Source organism: Amblyomma americanum, chromosome 5 (genome assembly GCF_052857255.1).
Source record: "Amblyomma americanum isolate KBUSLIRL-KWMA chromosome 5, ASM5285725v1, whole genome shotgun sequence".
Taxonomy (NCBI): domain Eukaryota; kingdom Metazoa; phylum Arthropoda; class Arachnida; order Ixodida; family Ixodidae; genus Amblyomma; species Amblyomma americanum.
Window position 1 is genome coordinate 33353327 of NC_135501.1, and position 21660 is coordinate 33374986.

Sequence of the window (21660 nt, forward strand, 5' to 3'; positions counted from 1 at the left end):
TGATTTGATTTTGAAAAAAGTTGACCGGCTCCATGTTCACTCTGGACTTGCAGCAGTCTCCTGGCAATTCATGACTTCACAAGGTCCAAGGCAGAGATGGCAGTTGTGCAAAACTGCTTCAGAATTTCTTTTTCACTAAAAAATGCAGCTTTCGTCTGTCGTTCGGAGCTTGGATGCTGTGACATACGGCCAGCTTTGAGCCTGTATAAAAGCGCAGTATGAAACTGAGAGGTAACAGCAGGCATCTATGCAACATGAATGCAAATATTTAATCTTGACTTGCAGTCAGCACTTACAGAAACTGGCTAGTTCATGGATTTCTGCATAGATGAACAACCTCAACGTCTTTTTGGAATGCTCACTTGTTTTCTTCATTGCTTTCCACAAATGATAACGCTGAATATTAAAAACGTCCTGTTGGTGATCACTTGCACATCAAATGAAGCCAACATCCTAAATGTGGTAGGTGCATATTTCCCTAAAAAAGGGTGGCTGCCCAGAGCGGGAGGTTTAGAATAGGTTTCTGATGCACTATTTCTTGATTTGATTTTGAAAAATGTTGACCAGCTCCATGTTCACTCTGCACTTGCAGCAGAGTCTCCTGGCAATTCATGACTACTTTACAAGGTCCAAGGCAGAGATGGCAGTTGTGCAAAGCTGCTTCAGAATTTCATTTTCACTAAAAATGTAACTTTCATATGTCGTTCGGAGCTTGGCTCCTGTGACATACGGCCAGCTTTGAGCCGGTATAAAAGCGCAATATAAAATTGAGAGGTAAAAGCAAACGTCCATGCAACATGAATGCAAATATTTAATCTTGACTTGCAGTCAGCATTTACAGAAGCTGGCTAGTTCATGGATTTCTGCATAGATGAACAACCTCAAAATCTTTTTGGAACGCACACATAATGTCTTGATTGGTGGCCACAAATATGAACGCTGAATATTAAAAAACGCCCTGTTTGTGATCACTTGCACATAAAATGAAGCCAAAATTGTAAATGTGGTAGCTGCATTGTGCCCTAAAAAAAGAATGGCTGCACAGAGCTGACAGTTTAGAATAGGTTGCTGATGCACTATTTCTTGATTTGATCTTGAAAAAAGTTGACCAGCTCCATGTTCACTCTGCACTTGCAGCAGAGTCTCCTGGCTATTCATGAATACTTCACAAGGTCCAAGGCAGATATGGCAGTTGTGCAAAGCTGCCTCAGAATTTCTTTTTCACTAAAAAATGCAGCTTTCATCTCTCGTTCGGAGATTGGCTCCTGTGACATACGGCCAGCTTTGAGCCTGTATAAACGCAATATAAAATTGAGAGGTAACAGCAAACGTCCATGCAACATGAATGCAAATTTTTAATCTTGACTTGCAGTCAGCATTTGCAGAAGCTGGCTAGTTCATGTATTACTGCATAGATGAACAACCTCAAAATTTTTTTGGAACGCTCACTTGCTGTCTTGATTGCGTTCAACAACTAAGAACGCTGAATATTAAAAAAACGTCCTGTTGGTGATCACTTGCACATCAAATGATGCCAACATCATAAATGTGATAGCTGCATTGTTCCCTAAGAAAAGAATGGCTGCACAGAGCTGCAGGTTTTGAATAGGTTGCCGATGCACTATTTCTTGATTTGATCTTGAAAAAAGTTGACCAGCTCCATGTTCATTCTGGACTTGCAGCAGTCTCCTGGCAATTCATGACTACTTCGCAAGGTCCAAGGCAGAGATGGCGATTGTGCAAAGCTGCTTCAGAATTTCTTTTTCACTAAAAAAATTTAGCTTTCATCTGTTGTTCAGAGCTTGGCTGCTGTGACATACGGCCAGCTTTGAGCCTGTAAAAAATCGCAATATAAAATTGAGAGGTAACAGCAAACGTCCATGCAACATGAATACAAATTTTTAATCTTGACTTGCAGTCAGCACTTACAGACACTGGCTAGTTCATGAATTTCTGCATAGATGAACAACTTCAAAATCTTTTCGGAACGCTCACTTCCTGTCTTGATTGCTTTCCACAAATAACAACGCTGAATATTAAAAAAACGTCCTGTTGGTGATCACTTGCACATCAAATGAAGCCAACATCCTAAATGTGGTAGGTGCATATTTCTCTATAAAAGGATGGCTGCACAGAGCGGGAGGTTTAGAATAGGTTTCTGATGCACTTTTTCTTGATTTGATCTTGAAAAATGTTGACCAGCTCCATGATCACTCTGCAGCAGAGTCTCCTGGCAATTCGTGACTACTTCACAAGGTCCAAGGCAGAGATGGCAGTTGTGCAAAGCTGCTTCAGAATTTCATTTTCACTAAAAAATGCAGCTTTCATCTGTCGTTCGGAGCTTGGCTCCTGTGACATACGGCCAGCTTTGAGCCTGTAAAAAATCAGTATATAAAATTGAGAGGTAACAGCAAAAGTCCATGCAACATGAATGCAAATATTTATTCTTGACTTGCAGTCAGCATTTACAGAAGCTGGCTAGTTCATGGATTTCTGCATAGATGAAGAACCTCAAAATTTTTTTGATACGCTCACTTGCTGTCTTATTTGCGTTCAACAACTAAGAACGCTGAATATTAAAAAAACGGCCTGTTTGTGATCACTTGCACATCAAATGAAGCCAACATCATAAATATGATAGCTGCGTTGTTCCCTAAAAAAGGATGGCTGCACAGAGCGGGAGGTTTAGAAAAAGTTTCTGATGCACTGTTTCTTGATTTGATCTTGGAAAATGTTGCCCAGCTCCATGTTCACTCTGCACTTGCAGCAGAGTCTCCTGGCAATTCATGACACCTTCACAAGGTCCAAGGCAGAGATGGCAGTTGTGCAAAGCTGCTTCAAAATTTCTTTTTCACTAAAAAATGCAGCTTTCATCTGTCGTTGGGAGCTTGGCTCCTTTGACATACGGCCAGCTTTGAGCCTGTATAAAAGCGCAATATAAAATTGAGAGATAACAGTAAACGTCCATGCAAAATGAATGCAAATATTTAATCTTGACTTGCAGTCAGCACATACAGAAGCTTGCTGTTCTGGCCACAAATAAGAACGCTTAATATTAAAAAAACGTCCTTTTTGTGAGCACTTGCACATAAAATAAGTCGACATCCTAAAAGTGGTAGCTGCATTATTCCCTAAAAAAAGATGGCTGCACGGAGCTGGAGGTTGAGAATAGGTTGCTGATGCACTATTTCTTTATTTCATCTTGAAAAATGTTGACCAGCTCCATGTTCACTCTGCACTTGCAGCAGTCTCCTGGCTATTCATGAATACTTCACAAGGTCCAAGGCAGAGATGGCAGGTGTGCAAAGCTGCTTCAGAATTTCATTATCACTAAAAAATGCAGCTTTCATCTGTCGTTCGGAGCTTGGCTCCTGTGACATACGGCCAGCTTTGAGCCGGTATAAAAGCGCAATATAAAATTGAGAGGTAACAGCAAACGTCCATGCAACATGAATGCAAATATTTAATCTTGACTTGCAGTGAGCATTTACAGAAGCTGGCTAGTTCATGGATTTCTGCATAGATGAACAACCTCAAAATCTTTTTGGAACGCACACATACTGTCTTGATTGGTGGCCACAAATATGAACGCTGAATATTAAAAAACGCCCTGTTTGTGATCACTTGCACATCAAATGAAGCCAAAATTCTAAATGTGGTAGCTGCATTGTGCCCTAAAAAAAGAATGGCCGCACAGAGCTGACAGTTTAGAATAGGTTGCTGATGCACTATTTCTTGATTTGATCTTGAAAAAAGTTGACCAGCTCCATGTTCACTCTGCACTTGCAGCAGAGTCTCCTGGCTATTCATGAATACTTCACAAGGTCCAAGGCAGATATGGCAGTTGTGCAAAGCTGCTTCAGAATTTCATTATCACTAAAAAATGCAGCTTTCTTCTGTCGTTCGGAGCTTGGCTCCTGTGACATACGGCCAGTTTTGAGCCTGTATAAAAGCGCAATATAAAATTGAGAGGTAACAGCAAACGTCCGTGCAACATGAATGCAAATATTTATACTTGACTTGCAGTCAGCACTTACAGACACTGGTTAGTTCGCGGATTTCTGCATAGATGAACAACCTCAAAATCTTTTTGGAATGCTCACTTGCTTTCTTGATTGCTTTCCACAAATGAGAACGCTGAATATTAAAAACGTCCTGTTGGTGATCACTTGCAGATCAAATGAAGCCAACAACCTAAATGTGGTAGGTGCATTGTTCCCTAAAAAAAGATGGCTGCACAGAGCGGGAGGTTGAGAATAGGTTTCTGATGCACTATTTCTTGATTTGATTTTGAAAAATGTTGACCAGATACATGTTCACTCTGGACTTGCAGCAGAGTCTCCTGGCAATTCATCACTACTTCACAAGGTCCAAGGAAGAGATGGCGATTGTGCAAAGCTGCCTCAGAATTTCTTTTTCACTAAAAAATGCAGCTTTCATCTCTCGTTCGGAGATTGGCTCCTGTGACATACGGCCAGCTTTGTGACTGTATAAACGCAATATAAAATTGAGAGGTAACAGCAAACGTCCATGCCACATGAATGCAAATTTTTAATCTTGAATTGCAGTCAGCATATACAGAAGCTGGCTAGTTCATGTATTACTGCATAGATGAACAACCTCAAAATTTTTTTGGAACGCTCACTTGCTGTCTTGATTGCGTTCAACAACTAAGAACGCTGAATATTAAAAAAACGTCCTGTTGGTGATCACTTGCACATCAAATGAAGCCAACATCATAAATGTGATAGCTGCATTGTTCCCTAAGAAAAGAATGGCTGCACAGAGCTGCAGGTGTTGAATAGGTTGCCGATGCACTATTTTTTGATTTGATCTTGAAAAAAGTTGACCAGCTCTATGTTCACTCGTGACTTGCAGCAGTCTCCTGGCAATTCATGACTACTTCGCAAGGTCCAAGGCAGAGATGGCGATTGTGCAAAGCTGCTTCAGAATTTCTTTTTCACTAAAAAAATTTAGCTTTCATCTGTTGTTCGGAGCTTGGCTGCTGTGACATACGGCCAGCTTTGAGCCTGTAAAAAATCGCAATATAAAATTGAGAGGTAAGAGCAAACGTCCATGCAACATGAATACAAATTTTTAATCTTGACTTGCAGTCAGCACTTACAGACACTGGCTAGTTCATGAATTTCTGCATAGATGAACAACCTCAAATTCTTTTCGGAACGCTCACTTCCTGTCTTGATTGCTTTCCACAAATAACAACGCTGAATATTAAAAAAACGTCCTGTTGGTGATCACTTGCACATCAAATGAAGCCAACATCCTAAATGTGGTAGGTGCATATTTCTCTATAAAAGGATGGCTGCACAGAGCGGGAGGTTTAGAATAGGTTTCTGATGCACTTTTTCTTGATTTGATCTTGAAAAATGTTGACCAGCTCCATGATCACTCTGCAGCAGAGTCTCCTGGCAATTCATGACTTCTTCACAAGGTCCAAGGCAGAGATGGCAGTTGTGCAAAGCTGCTTCAGAATTTCATTTTCACTAAAAAATGCAGCTTTCATCTGTCGTTCGGAGCTTGGCTCCTGTGACATACGGCAAGCTTTGAGCCTGTAAAAAATCAGTATATAAAATTGAGAGGTAACAGCAAAAGTCCATGCAACATGAATGCAAATATTTATTCTTGACTTGCAGTCAGCATTTACAGAAGCTGGCTAGTTCATGGATTTCTGCATAGATGAAGAACCTCAAAATTTTTTTGAAACGCTCACTTGCTGTCTTATTTGCGTTCAACAACTAAGAACGCTGAATATTAAAAAAACGGCCTGTTTGTGATCACTTGCACATCAAATGAAGCCAACATCATAAATATGATAGCTGCGTTGTTCCCTAAAAAAGGATGGCTGCACAGAGCCGGAGGTTTAGAAAAAGTTTCTGATGCACTGTTTCTTAATTTGATCTTGGAAAATGTTGCCCAGCTCCATGTTCACTCTGCACTTGCAGCAGAGTCTCCTGGCAATTCATGACTACTTCACAAGGTCCAAGGCAGAGATGGCAGTTGTGCAAAGCTGCTTCAAAATTTCTTTTTCACTAAAAATGCAGCTTTCATCTGTCGTTGGGAGCTTGGCTCCTTTGACATACGGCCAGCTATGAGCCTTTATAAAAGCGCAATATAAAATTGAGAGATAACAGTAAACGTCCATGCAAAATGAATGCAAATATTTAATCTTGACTTGCAGTCAGCACATACAGAAGCTTGCTGTTCTGGCCACAAATAAGAACGCTTAATATTAAAAAAACGTCCTTTTTGTGAGCACTTGCACATAAAATAAGTCGACATCCTAAAAGTGGTAGCTGCATTATTCCCTAAAAAAGATGGCTGCACGGAGCTGGAGGTTGAGAATAGGTTGCTGATGCACTATTTCTTTATTTGATCTTGAAAAATGTTGACCAGCTCCATGTTCACTCTGCACTTGCAGCAGTCTCCTGGCTATTCATGAATACTTCACAAGGTCCAAGGCAGAGATGGCAGTTGTGCAAAGCTGCTTCAGAATTTCATTATCACTAAAAATGCAGCTTTCATCTGTCGTTCGGAGCTTGGCTCCTGTGACATACGGCCAGTTTTGAGCCTGTATAAAAGCGCAATATAAAATTGAGAGGTAACAGCAAACGTCCATGCAACATGAATGCAAATTTTTAATCTTGACTTGCAGTCAGCACTTACAGAAGCTGAGTAGTTCATGGATTTCAGTATAGTTGAACAACCTCAATATCTTTTTGGAACGCACACTTGCTGTCTTGATTGGTGGCCACAAATAAGAACGCTGAATATTAAAAAACGCCATATTGGTGATCACTTGCATATCAAATGAAGCCAACATCCTAAATGTGGTAGCTGCATTGTTCCCTAAAAAAATATGGCTGAACAGAGCTGGAGGTTGAGAATAGGTTGCTGATGCACTATTTCTTGCCTTTTTCTTAAAAAATGTTGACCAGCTCCATGTTCACTCTGCACTTGCAGCAGAGTCTCCTGGCAATTCATGACTACTTCACAAGGTCCAAGGCAGAGATGGCAGTTGTGCAAAGCTGCTTCAGAATTTCATTTTCACTAAAAAATGCAGCTTTCATCTGTCGTTCGGAGCTTGGCTCCAGTGACATACGGCCAAATTTGAGCCTGTATAAAAGCGCAATATAAAATTGAGAGGTAACAGCAAACGTCCGTGCAACATGAATGCAAATATTTATACTTGACTTGCAGTCAGCACTTACGGACACTGGCTAGTTCACGGATTTCTGCATAGATGAACAACCTCAAATTCTTATTGGAATGCTCACTTGCTTTCTTGATTGCTTTCCACAAATGAGAACGCTGAATATTAAAAAACGCCCTGTTGGTGATCACTTGCACATCAAATGAAGCCAACATCCTAAATGTGGTAGCTGCACTGTTCCCTAAAAAAAGATGGCTGAACAGAGCTGGAGGTTGAGAATAGGTTGCTGATGCACTTTCTTGATTTGTTCTTGAAAAATGTTGACCAGCTCTATGTTCACTCTGCACTTGCAGCAGTCTCCTGGCAATTCATGACTACTTTACAAGGTCCAAGGCAGAGATGGCAGTTGTGCAAAGCTGCTCCAAAATTTCTTTTTCACTAAAAAATGCAGCTTTCATGTGTCGTTGGGAGCTTGGCTCCTGTGACATACGGCCAGCTTTGAGCCTGTATAAAAGCGCAATATAAAATTGAGAGGTAACAGCAAACGTCCGTGCAACATGAATGCAAATATTTATACTTGACTTGCAGTCCGCACTTACAGACACTGGCTAGTTCACAGATTTCTGCATAGATGAACAACCTCAAATTCTTTTTGGAATGCTCACTTGCTTTCTTGATTGCTTTCCACAAATGAGAACGCTGTATATTAAAAAACGCCCTGTTGGTGATCACTTGCAGATCAAATGAAGCCAACAACCTAAATGTGGTAGGTGCATTGTTCCCTAAAAAAAAGATGGCTGCACAGAGCGGGAGGTTGAGAATAGGTTTCTGATGCACTATTTCTTGATTTGATCTTGAAAAATGTTGACCAGATACATGTTCATTCTGGACTTGCAGCAGAGTCTCCTGGCAATTCATCACTACTTCACAAGGTCCAAGGAAGAGATGGCGATTGTGCAAAGCTGCCTCAGAATTTCTTTTTCACTAAAAAATGCAGCTTTCATCTCTCGTTCGGAGATTGGCTCCTGTGACATACGGCCAGCTTTGAGCCTGTATAAACGCAATATAAAATTGAGAGGTAACAGCAAACGTCCATGCAACATGAATGCAAATTTTTAATCTTGACTTGCAGTCAGCATTTACAGAAGCTGGCTAGTTCATGTATTACTGCATAGATGAACAACCTAAAAATATTTTTGGAACGATCACTTGCTGTCTTGATTGCGTTCAACAACTAAGAACGCTGAATATTAAAAAAACGTCCTGTTGGTGATCACTTGCACATCAAATGAAGCCAACATCATAAATGTGATAGCTGCATTGTTCCCTAAGAAAAGAATGGCTGCACAGAGCTGCAGGTGTTGAATAGGTTGCCGATGCACTATTTCTTGATTTGATCTTGAAAAAAGTTGACCAGCTCCATGTTCACTCTGGACTTGCAGCAGTCTCCTGGCAATTCATGACTACTTCGCAAGGTCCAAGGCAGAGATGGCGATTGTGCAAAGCTGCTTCAGAATTTCTTTTTCACTAAAAAAATTTAGCTTTCATCTGTTGTTCGGAGCTTGGCTGCTGTGACACACGGCCAGCTTTGAGCCTGTAAAAAATCGCAATATAAAATTGAGAGGTAACAGCAAACGTCCATGCAACATGAATACAAATTTTTAATCTTGACTTGCAGTCAGCACTTACAGACACTGGCTAGTTCATGAATTTCTGCATAGATGAACAAACTCAAAATCTTTTCGGAACGCTCACTTCCTGTCTTGATTGCTTTCCACAAATAACAACGCTGAATATTAAAAAAACGTCCTGTTGGTGATCACTTGCACATCAAATGAAGCCAACATCCTAAATGTGGTCGGTGCATATTTCTCTATAAAAGGATGGCTGCACAGAGCGGGAGGTTTAGAATAGGTTTCTGATGCACTTTTTCTTGATTTGATCTTGAAAAATGTTGACCAGCTCCATGATCACTCTGCAGCAGAGTCTCCTGGCAATTCATGACTACTTCACAAGGTCCAAGGCAGAGATGGCAGTTGTGCAAAGCTGCTTCAGAATTTCATTTTCACTAAAAAATGCAGCTTTCATCTGTCGTTCGGAGCTTGGCTCCTGTGACATACGGCCAGCTTTGAGCCTGTAAAAAATCAGTATATAAAATTGAGAGGTAACAGCAAAAGTCCATGCAACATGAATGCAAATATTTATTCTTGACTTGCAGTCAGCATTTACAGAAGCTGGCTAGTTCATGGATTTCTGCATAGATGAAGAACCTCAAAATTTTTTTGAAACGCTCACTTGCTGTCTTATTTGCGTTCAACAACTAAGAACGCTGAATATTAAAAAAACGGCCTGTTTGTGATCACTTGCACATCAAATGAAGCCAACATCATAAATATGATAGCTGCGTTGTTCCCTAAAAAAAGATGGCTGCACAGAGCGGGAGGTTTAGAAAAAGTTTCTGATGCACTGTTTCTTGATTTGATCTTGGAAAATGTTGCCCAGCTCCATGTTCACTCTGCACTTGCAGCAGAGTCTCCTGGCAATTCATGACTACTTCACAAGGTCCAAGGCAGAGATGGCAGTTGTGCAAAGCTGCTTCAAAATTTCTTTTTCACTAAAAATGCAGCTTTCATCTGTCGTTGGGAGCTTGGCTCCTTTGACATACGGCCAGCTTTGAGCCTGTATAAAAGCGCAATATAAAATTGAGAGATAACAGTAAACGTCCATGCAAAATGAATGCAAATATTTAATCTTGACTTGCAGTCAGCACATACAGAAGCTTGCTGTTCTGGCCACAAATAAGAACGCTTAATATTAAAAAAACGTCCTTTTTGTGAGCACTTGCACATAAAATAAGTCGACATCCTAAAAGTGGTAGCTGCATTATTCCCTAAAAAAAGATGGCTGCACGGAGCTGGAGGTTGAGAATAGGTTGCTGATGCACTATTTCTTTATTTGATCTTGAAAAATGTTGTCCAGCTCCATGTTCACTCTGCACTTGCAGCAGTCTCCTGGCTATTCATGAATACTTCACAAGGTCCAAGGCAGAGATGGCAGTTGTGCAAAGCTGCTTCAGAATTTCATTATCACTAAAAAATGCAGCTTTCATCTGTCGTTCGGAGCTTGGCTCCTGTGACATACGGCCAGTTTTGAGCCTGTATAAAAGCGCAATATAAAATTGAGAGGTAACAGCAAACGTCCGTGCAACATGAATGCAAATATTTATACTTGACTTGCAGTCAGCACTTACGGACACTGGCTAGTTCACGGATTTCTGCATAGATGAACAACCTCAAATTCTTATTGGAATGCTCACTTGCTTTCTTGATTGCTTTCCACAAATGAGAACGCTGAATATTAAAAAACGCCCTGTTGGTGATCACTTGCACATCAAATGAAGCCAACATCCTAAATGTGGTAGCTGCACTGTTCCCTAAAAAAAGATGGCTGAACAGAGCTGGAGGTTGAGAATAGGTTGCTGATGCACTTTCTTGATTTGTTCTTGAAAAATGTTGACCAGCTCTATGTTCACTCTGCACTTGCAGCAGTCTCCTGGCAATTCATGACTACTTTACAAGGTCCAAGGCAGAGATGGCAGTTGTGCAAAGCTGCTCCAAAATTTCTTTTTCACTAAAAAATGCAGCTTTCATGTGTCGTTGGGAGCTTGGCTCCTGTGACATACGGCCAGCTTTGAGCCTGTATAAAAGCGCAATATAAAATTGAGAGGTAACAGCAAACGTCCGTGAAACATGAATGCAAATATTTATACTTGTCTTGCAGTCAGCACTTACAGACACTGGCTAGTTCACGGATTTCTGCATAGATGAACAACCTCAAATTCTTTTAGGAATGCTCACTTGCTGTCTTGATTGCTTTCCCCAAATGAGAACGCTGTATATTAAAAAACGCCCTGTTGGTGATCACTTGCACATCAAATGAAGCCAACATCCTAAATGTGGTAGCTGCACTGTTCCCTAAAAAAGATGGCTGAACAGAGCTGGAGGTTGAGAATAGGTTGCTGATGCACTATTTCTTGATTTGTTCTTGAAAAATGTTGACCAGCTCTATGTTCACTCTGCACTTGCAGAAGAGTCTCCTCGCAATTCATGACTACTTCACAAGGTCCAAGGCAGATATGGCAGTTGTGCAAAGCTGCTTCAAAATTTCTTTTTCACTAAAAAAATGCAGCTTTCATCTGTCGTTGGGAGCTTGGCTCCTTTGACGTACGGCCAGCTTTGAGCCTGTATAAAATCACAATATAAAATTGAGAGGTAACAGCAAACGTCCATGCAACATGATTGCAAATATTTAATCTTGACTTGCAGTCAGCATTTACATAAGCTTTCTAGTTCATAAATTTCTGCATAGATGAACCTCAAAATTTTTTTGGAACGCTCACTTGCTGTCTTGATTGCGTTCAACAACTAAGAACGCTGAATATTAAAAAAACGTCCTGTTGGTGATCACTTGCACATCAAATGATGCCAACATCATAAAGGTGATAGCTGCATTGTTCCATAAAAAAAGAATGGCTGCACAGAGCTGCAGGTTTCGAATAGGTTGCCGATGCACTATTTCTTGATTTGATCTTGAAAAAAGTTGACCAGCTCCATGTTCACTCTGGACTTGCAGCATTCTCCTGGCAATTCATGACTACTTCACAAGGTCCAAGGCAGAGATGGCGATTGTGCAAAGCTGTTTCAGAATTTCTTTTTTACTAAAAAAATGGAGCTTTCATCTGTCGTTCGGAACTTGGCTGCTGTGACATACGGCCAGCTTTGAGCCTGTAAAAAATCGCAATATAAAATTGAGAGGTAACAGCAAACGTCCATGCAACATGAATACAAATTTTTAATCTTGACTTGCAGTCAGCACTTACAGACACTGGCTAGTTCATGAATTTCTGCATAGATGAACAACCTCAAAATCTTTTCGGAACGCTCACTTCCTGTCTTGATTGCTTTCCACAAATAACAACGCTGAATATTAAAAAAACGTCCTGTTGGTGATCACTTGCACATCAAATGAAGCCAACATCCTAAATGTGGTAGGTGCATATTTCTCTATAAAAGGATGGCTGCACAGAGCGGGAGGTTTAGAATAGGTTTCTGATGCACTTTTTCTTGATTTGATCTTGAAAAATGTTGACCAGCTCCATGATCACTCTGCAGCAGAGTCTCCTGGCAATTCATGACTACTTCACAAGGTCCAAGGCAGAGATGGCAGTTGTGCAAAGCTGCTTCAGAATTTCATTTTCGCTAAAAAATGCAGCTTTCATCTGTCGTTCGGAGCTTGGCTCCTGTGACATACGGCCAGCTTTGAGCCTGTAAAAAATCAGTATATAAAATTGAGAGGTAACAGCAAAAGTCCATGCAACATGAATGCAAATATTTATTCTTGACTTGCAGTCAGCATTTACAGAAGCTGGCTAGTTCATGGATTTCTGCATAGATGAAGAACCTCAAAATTTTTTTGAAACGCTCACTTGCTGTCTTATTTGCGTTCAACAACTAAGAACGCTGAATATTAAAAAAACGGCCTGTTTGTGATCACTTGCACATCAAATGAAGCCAACATCATAAATATGATAGCTGCGTTGTTCCCTAAAAAAAGATGGCTGCACAGAGCGGGAGGTTTAGAAAAAGTTTCTGATGCACTGTTTCTTGATTTGATCTTGGAAAATGTTGCCCAGCTCCATGTTCACTCTGCACTTGCAGCAGAGTCTCCTGGCAATTCATGACTACTTCACAAGGTCCAAGGCAGAGATGGCAGTTGTGCAAAGCTGCTTCAAAATTTCTTTTTCACTAAAAATGCAGCTTTCATCTGTCGTTGGGAGCTTGGCTCCTTTGACATACGGCCAGCTTTGAGCCTGTATAAAAGCGCATTATAAAATTGAGAGATAACAGTAAACGTCCATGCAAAATGAATGCAAATATTTAATCTTGACTTGCAGTCAGCACATACAGAAGCTTGCTGTTCTGGCCACAAATAAGAACGCTTAATATTAAAAAAACGTCCTTTTTGTGAGCACTTGCACATGAAATAAGTCGACATCCTAAAAGTGGTAGCTGCATTATTCCCTAAAAAAAGATGTCTGCACGGAGCTGGAGGTTGAGAATAGGTTGCTGATGCACTATTTCTTTATTTGATCTTGAAAAATGTTGTCCAGCTCCATGTTCACTCTGCACTTGCAGCAGTCTCCTGGCTATTCATGAATACTTCACAAGGTCCAAGGCAGAGATGGCAGTTGTGCAAAGCTGCTTCAGAATTTCATTATCACTAAAAAATGCAGCTTTCATCTGTCGTTCGGAGCTTGGCTCCTGTGACATACGGCCAGTTTTGAGCCTGTATAAAAGCGCAATATAAAATTGAGAGGTAACAGCAAACGTCCGTGCAACATGAATGCAAATATTTATACTTGACTTGCAGTCAGCACTTACGGACACTGGCTAGTTCACGGATTTCTGCATAGATGAACAACCTCAAATTCTTATTGGAATGCTCACTTGCTTTCTTGATTGCTTTCCACAAATGAGAACGCTGAATATTAAAAAACGCCCTGTTGGTGATCACTTGCACATCAAATGAAGCCAACATCCCAAATGTGGTAGCTGCACTGTTCCCTAAAAAAAGATGGCTGAACAGAGCTGGAGGTTGAGAATAGGTTGCTGATGCACTTTCTTGATTTGTTCTTGAAAAATGTTGACCAGCTCTATGTTCACTCTGCACTTGCAGCAGTCTCCTGGCAATGCATGACTACTTTACAAGGTCCAAGGCAGAGATGGCAGTTGTGCAAAGCTGCTCCAAAATTTCTTTTTCACTAAAAAATGCAGCTTTCATGTGTCGTTGGGAGCTTGGCTCCTGTGACATACGGCCAGCTTTGAGCCTGTATAAAAGCGCAATATAAAATTGAGAGGTAACAGCAAACGTCCGTGAAACATGAATGCAAATATTTATACTTGTCTTGCAGTCAGCACTTACAGACACTGGCTAGTTCACGGATTTCTGCATAGATGAACAACCTCAAATTCTTTTAAGAATGCTCACTTGCTTTCTTGATTGCTTTCCACAAATGAGAACGCTGTATATTAAAAAACGCCCTGTTGGTGATCACTTGCACATCAAATGAAGCCAACATCCTAAATGTGGTAGCTGCACTGTTCCCTAAAAAAGATGGCTGAACAGAGCTGGAGGTTGAGAATAGGTTGCTGATGCACTATTTCTTGATTTGTTCTTGAAAAATGTTGACCAGCTCTATGTTCACTCTGCACTTGCAGAAGAGTCTCCTCGCAATTCATGACTACTTCACAAGGTCCAAGGCAGATATGGCAGTTGTGCAAAGCTGCTTCAAAATTTCTTTTTCACTAAAAAAATGCAGCTTTCATCTGTCGTTGGGAGCTTGGCTCCTTTGACATACGGCCAGCTTTGAGCCTGTATAAAATCACAATATAAAATTGAGAGGTAACAGCAAACGTCCATGCAACATGATTGCAAATATTTAATCTTGACTTGCAGTCAGCATTTACATAAGCTTTCTAGTTCATAAATTTCTGCATAGATGAACCTCAAAATTTTTTTGGAACGCTCACTTGCTGTCTTGATTGCGTTCAACAACTAAGAACGCTGAATATTAAAAAAACGTCCTGTTGGTGATCACTTGCACATCAAATGATGCCAACATCATAAAGGTGATAGCTGCATTGTTCCATAAAAAAAGAATGGCTGCACAGAGCTGCAGGTTTCGAATAGGTTGCCGATGCACTATTTCTTGATTTGATCTTGAAAAAAGTTGACCAGCTCCATGTTCACTCTGGACTTGCAGCATTCTCCTGGCAATTCATGACTACTTCACAAGGTCCAAGGCAGAGATGGCGATTGTGCAAAGCTGTTTCAGAATTTCTTTTTTACTAAAAAAATGGAGCTTTCATCTGTCGTTCGGAACTTGGCTGCTGTGACATACGGCCAGCTTTGAGCCTGTAAAAAATCGCAATATAAAATTGAGAGGTAACAGCAAACGTCCATGCAACATGAATACAAATTTTTAATCTTGACTTGCAGTCAGCACTTACAGACACTGGCTAGTTCATGAATTTCTGCATAGATGAACAACCTCAAAATCTTTTCGGAACGCTCACTTCCTGTCTTGATTGCTTTCCACAAATAACAACGCTGAATATTAAAAAAACGTCCTGTTGGTGATCACTTGCACATCAAATGAAGCCAACATCCTAAATGTGGTAGGTGCATATTTCTCTATAAAAGGATGGCTGCACAGAGCGGGAGGTTTAGAATAGGTTTCTGATGCACTTTTTCTTGATTTGATCTTGAAAAATGTTGACCAGCTCCATGATCACTCTGCAGCAGAGTCTCCTGGCAATTCATGACTACTTCACAAGGTCCAAGGCAGAGATGGCAGTTGTGCAAAGCTGCTTCAGAATTTCATTTTCACTAAAAAATGCAGCTTTCATCTGTCGTTCGGAGCTTGGCTCCTGTGACATACGGCCAGCTTTGAGCCTGTAAAAAATCAGTATATAAAATTGAGAGGTAACAGCAAAAGTCCATGCAACATGAATGCAAATATTTATTCTTGACTTGCAGTCAGCATTTACAGAAGCTGGCTAGTTCATGGATTTCTGCATAGATGAAGAACCTCAAAATTTTTTTGAAACGCTCACTTGCTGTCTTATTTGCGTTCAACAACTAAGAACGCTGAATATTAAAAAAACGGCCTGTTTGTGATCACTTGCACATCAAATGAAGCCAACATCATAAATATGATAGCTGCGTTGTTCCCTAAAAAAAGATGGCTGCACAGAGCGGGAGGTTTAGAAAAAGTTTCTGATGCACTGTTTCTTGATTTGATCTTGGAAAATGTTGCCCAGCTCCATGTTCACTCTGCACTTGCAGCAGAGTCTCCTGGCCATTCATGACTACTTCACAAGGTCCAAGGCAGAGATGGCAGTTGTGCAAAGCTGCTTCAAAATTTCTTTTTCACTAAAAATGCAGCTTTCATCTGTCGTTGGGAGCTTGGCTCCTTTGACATACGGCCAGCTTTGAGCCTGTATAAAAGCGCATTATAAAATTGAGAGATAACAGTAAACGTCCATGCAAAATGAATGCAAATATTTAATCTTGACTTCCAGTCAGCAGATACAGAAGCTTGCTGTTCTGGCCACAAATAAGAACGCTTAATATTAAAAAAACGTCCTTTTTGTGAGCACTTGCACATAAAATAAGTCGACATCCTAAAAGTGGTAGCTGCATTATTCCCTAAAAAAAGATGGCTGCACGGAGCTGGAGGTTGAGAATAGGTTGCTGATGCACTATTTCTTTATTTGATCTTGAAAAATGTTGTCCAGCTCCATGTTCACTCTGCACTTGCAGCAGTCTCCTGGCTATTCATGAATACTTCACAAGGTCCAAGGCAGAGATGGCAGTTGTGCAAAGCTGCTTCAGAATTTCATTATCACTAAAAAATGCAGCTTTCATCTGTAGTTCGGAGCTTGGCTCCTGTGACATACGGCCAGTTTTGAGCCTGTATAAAACCGCAATATAAAATTGAGAGGTAACAGCAAACGTCCGTGCAACATGAATGCAAATATTTATACTTGACTTGCAGTCAGCACTTACGGACACTGGCTAGTTCACGGATTTCTGCATAGATGAACAACCTCAAATTCTTATTGGAATGCTCACTTGCTTTCTTGATTGCTTTCCACAAATGAGAACGCTGAATATTAAAAAACGCCCTGTTGGTGATCACTTGCACATCAAATGAAGCCAACATCCTAAATGTGGTAGCTGCACTGTTCCCTAAAAAAAGATGGCTGAACAGAGCTGGAGGTTGAGAATAGGTTGCTGATGCACTTTCTTGATTTGTTCTTGAAAAATGTTGACCAGCTCTATGTTCACTCTGCACTTGCAGCAGTCTCCTGGCAATTCATGACTACTTTACAAGGTCCAAGGCAGAGATGGCAGTTGTGCAAAGCTGCTCCAAAATTTCTTTTTCACTAAAAAATGCAGCTTTCATGTGTCGTTGGGAGCTTGGCTCCTGTGACATACGGCCAGCTTTGAGCCTGTATAAAAGCGCAATATAAAATTGAGAGGTAACAGCAAACGTCCGTGAAACATGAATGCAAATATTTATACTTGTCTTGCAGTCAGCACTTACAGACACTGGCTAGTTCACGGATTTCTGCATAGATGAACAACCTCAAATTCTTTTAAGAATGCTCACTTGCTTTCTTGATTGCTTTCCACAAATGAGATCGCTGTATATGCAGCTTTCATCTGTCGTTGGGAGCTTGCCTCCTTTGACATACGGCCAGCTTTGAGCCTGTATAAAATCACAATATAAAATTGAGAGGTAACAGCAAACGTCCATGCAACATGATTGCAAATATTTAATCTTGACTTGCAGTCAGCATTTACATAAGCTTTCTAGTTCATAAATTTCTGCATAGATGAACCTCAAAATTTTTTTGGAACGCTCACTTGCTGTCTTGATTGCGTTCAACAACTAAGAACGCTGAATCATAAAAAAACGTCCTGTTGGTGATCACTTGCACATCAAATGATGCCAACATCATAAAGGTGATAGCTGCATTGTTCCATAAAAAAAGAATGGCTGCACAGAGCTGCAGGTTTCGAATAGGTTGCCGATGCACTATTTCTTGATTTGATCTTGAAAAAAGTTGACCAGCTCCATGTTCACTCTGGACTTGCAGCATTCTCCTGGCAATTCATGACTACTTCACAAGGTCCAAGGCAGAGATGGCGATTGTGCAAAGCTGTTTCAGAATTTCTTTTTTACTAAAAAAATGGAGCTTTCATCTGTCGTTCGGAACTTGGCTGCTGTGACATACGGCCAGCTTTGAGCCTGTAAAAAATCGCAATATAAAATTGAAAGGTAACAGCAAACGTCCATGCAACATGAATACAAATTTTTAATCTTGACTTGCAGTCAGCACTTACAGACACTGGCTAGTTCATGAATTTCTGCATAGATGAACAACCTCAAAATCTTTTCGGAACGCTCACTTCCTCTCTTGATTGCTTTCCACAAATAACAACGCTGAATATTAAAAAAACGTCCTGTTGGTGATCACTTGCACATCAAATGAAGCCAACATCCTAAATGTGGTAGGTGCATTGTTTCCTTAAAAAAAGATGGCTGCACAGAGCGGAAGGTTGAGAATAGGTTGCACTATTTCTTGATTTGAACTTGAAAAATGTTGACCGGATACATATTTACTCTGGATTTGCAGCAGTCTCCTGGCAATTCATGACTACTTCACAAGGTCCAAGGAAGAGATGGCGATTGTGCAAAGCTGCTTCAGAATTTCTTTTTCACTAAAAAATGAAGCTTTCATCTCTCGTTCTGAGATTGGCTCCTGTGACATACGGCCAGCTTTGAGCCTGCATAAACGCAATATAAAATTGAGAGGTAACAGCAAACGTCCATGCAACATGAATGCAGATATTTATTCTTGACTTGCAGTCAGCATTTACATAAGCTTTCTAGTTCATAAATTTCTGCATAGATGAACCTCAAAATTTTTTTGGAACGCTCACTTGCTGTCTTGATTGCGTTCCACAACTAAGAACGCTGAATATTAAAAAAAACGTCCTGTTGGTGATCACTTGCACATCAAATGAAGCCAACATCCTAAATGTGGTAGGTGCATATTTCCCTATAAAAGGATGGCTGCACAGAGCGGGAGGTTTAGAATAGGTTTCTGATGCACTTTTTCTTGATTTGTTCTTGAAAAATGTTGACCAGCTCTATGTTCACTCTGCACTTGCAGAAGAGTCTCCTCGCAATTCATGACTACTTCACAAGGTCGAAGGCAGATATGGCAGTTGTGCAAAGCTGCTTCAAAATTTCTTTTTCACTAAAAAAATGCAGCTTTCATCTGTCGTTGGGAGCTTGCCTCCTTTGACATACGGCCAGCTTTGAGCCTGTATAAAATCACAATATAAAATTGAGAGGTAACAGCAAACGTCCATGCAACATGATTGCAAATATTTAATCTTGACTTGCAGTCAGCATTTACATAAGCTTTCTAGTTCATAAATTTCTGCATAGATGAACCTCAAAATTTTTTTGGAACGCTCACTTGCTGTCTTGATTGCGTTCAACAACTAAGAACGCTGAATATTAAAAAAAACGTCCTGTTTGTGATCACTTGCACATCAAATGAAGCCAACATCATAAATGTGATAGCTGCGTTGTTCCCTAAAAAAGGATGGCTGCACAGAGCGGGAGGTTTAGAATAGGTTTCTGATGCACTGTTTCTTGATTTGATCTTGGAAAATGTTGCCCAGCTCCATGTTCACTCTGCACTTGCAGCAGAGTCTCCTGGCAATTCATGACTACTTCACAAGGTCCAAGGCAGAGATGGCAGTTGTGCAAAGCTGCTTCAAAATTTCTTTTTCACTAAAAAAATGCAGCTTTCATCTGTCGTTGGGAGCTTGGCTCCTTTGACATACGGCCAGCTTTGAGCCTGTATAAAAGCGCAATATAAAATTGAGAGATAACAGTAAACGTCCATGCAAAATGAATGCAAATATTTAATCTTGACTTGCAGTCAGCACTTACAGAAGCTTGCTGTTGCTGGCCACAAATAAGAACGCTTAATATTAAAAAAAAACGGCCTTTTTGTGAGCACTTGCACATAAAATAAGTCGACATCCTAAAAGTGGTAGCTGCATTATTCCCTAAAAAAAGATGGCTGCACGGAGCTGGAGGTTGAGAATAGGTTGCTGATGCTCTATTTCTTTATTTGATCTTGAAAAATGTTGACCTGCTCCATGTTCACTCTGCACTTGCAGCAGAGTCTCCTGGCTATTCAGGAATACTTCACAAGGTCCAAGGCAGAGATGGCAGTTGTGCAAAGCTGCTTAAGAATTTCATTATCTCTAAAAAATGCAGCTTTCATCTGTCGTTCGGAGCTTGGCTCCTGTGACATACGGCCAGTTTTGAGCCTGTATAAAAGCGCAATATAAAATTGAGAGGTAACAGCAAATGTCCGTGCAACATGAATGCAAATATTTATACTTGACTTGCAGTCAGCACTTACAGACACTGGTTAGTTCACAGATTTCTGCATAGATGAACAACCTCAAAATCTTTTTGGAATGCTCACTTGCTTTCTTGATTGCTTTCCACAAATGAGAACGCTGAATATTAAAAACGTCTTGTTGGTGATCACTTGCACATCAAATGAAGCCAACATCCTAAATGTGGTAGGTGCATATTTCCCTAAAAAAGGGTGGCTGCCCAGAGCGGGAGGTTTAGAATAGGTTTCTTATGCAATATTTCTTGATTTGATTTTGAAAATGTTGACCAGCTTCATGTTCACTCTGCACTTGCAGCAGTCTCCTGGCAATGCATGACTACTTTACAAGGTCCAAGGCAGAGATGGCAGTTGTGCAAAGCTGCTCCAAAATTTCTTTTTCACTAAAAAATGCAGCTTTCATGTGTCGTTGGGAGCTTGGCTCCTGTGACATACGGCCAGCTTTGAGCCTGTATAAAAGCGCAATATAAAATTGAGAGGTAACAGCAAACGTCCGTGAAACATGAATGCAAATATTTATACTTGTCTTGCAGTCAGCACTTACAGACACTGGCTAGTTCACGGATTTCTGCATAGATGAACAACCTCAAATTCTTTTAAGAATGCTCACTTGCTTTCTTGATTGCTTTCCACAAATGAGAACGCTGTATATTAAAAAACGCCCTGTTGGTGATCACTTGCACATCAAATGAAGCCAACATCCTAAATGTGGTAGCTGCACTGTTCCCTAAAAAAGATGGCTGAACAGAGCTGGAGGTTGAGAATAGGTTGCTGATGCACTATTTCTTGATTTGTTCTTGAAAAATGTTGACCAGCTCTATGTTCACTCTGCACTTGCAGAAGAGTCTCCTCGCAATTCATGACTACTTCACAAGGTCCAAGGCAGATATGGCAGTTGTGCAAAGCTGCTTCAAAATTTCTTTTTCACTAAAAAAATGCAGCTTTCATCTGTCGTTGGGAGCTTGGCTCCTTTGACATACGGCCAGCTTTGAGCCTGTATAAAATCACAATATAAAATTGAGAGGTAACAGCAAACGTCCATGCAACATGATTGCAAATATTTAATCTTGACTTGCAGTCAGCATTTACATAAGCTTTCTAGTTCATAAATTTCTGCATAGATGAACCTCAAAATTTTTTTGGAACGCTCACTTGCTGTCTTGATTGCGTTCAACAACTAAGAACGCTGAATATTAAAAAAACGTCCTGTTGGTGATCACTTGCACATCAAATGATGCCAACATCATAAAGGTGATAGCTGCATTGTTCCATAAAAAAAGAATGGCTGCACAGAGCTGCAGGTTTCGAATAGGTTGCCGATGCACTATTTCTTGATTTGATCTTGAAAAAAGTTGACCAGCTCCATGTTCACTCTGGACTTGCAGCATTCTCCTGGCAATTCATGACTAC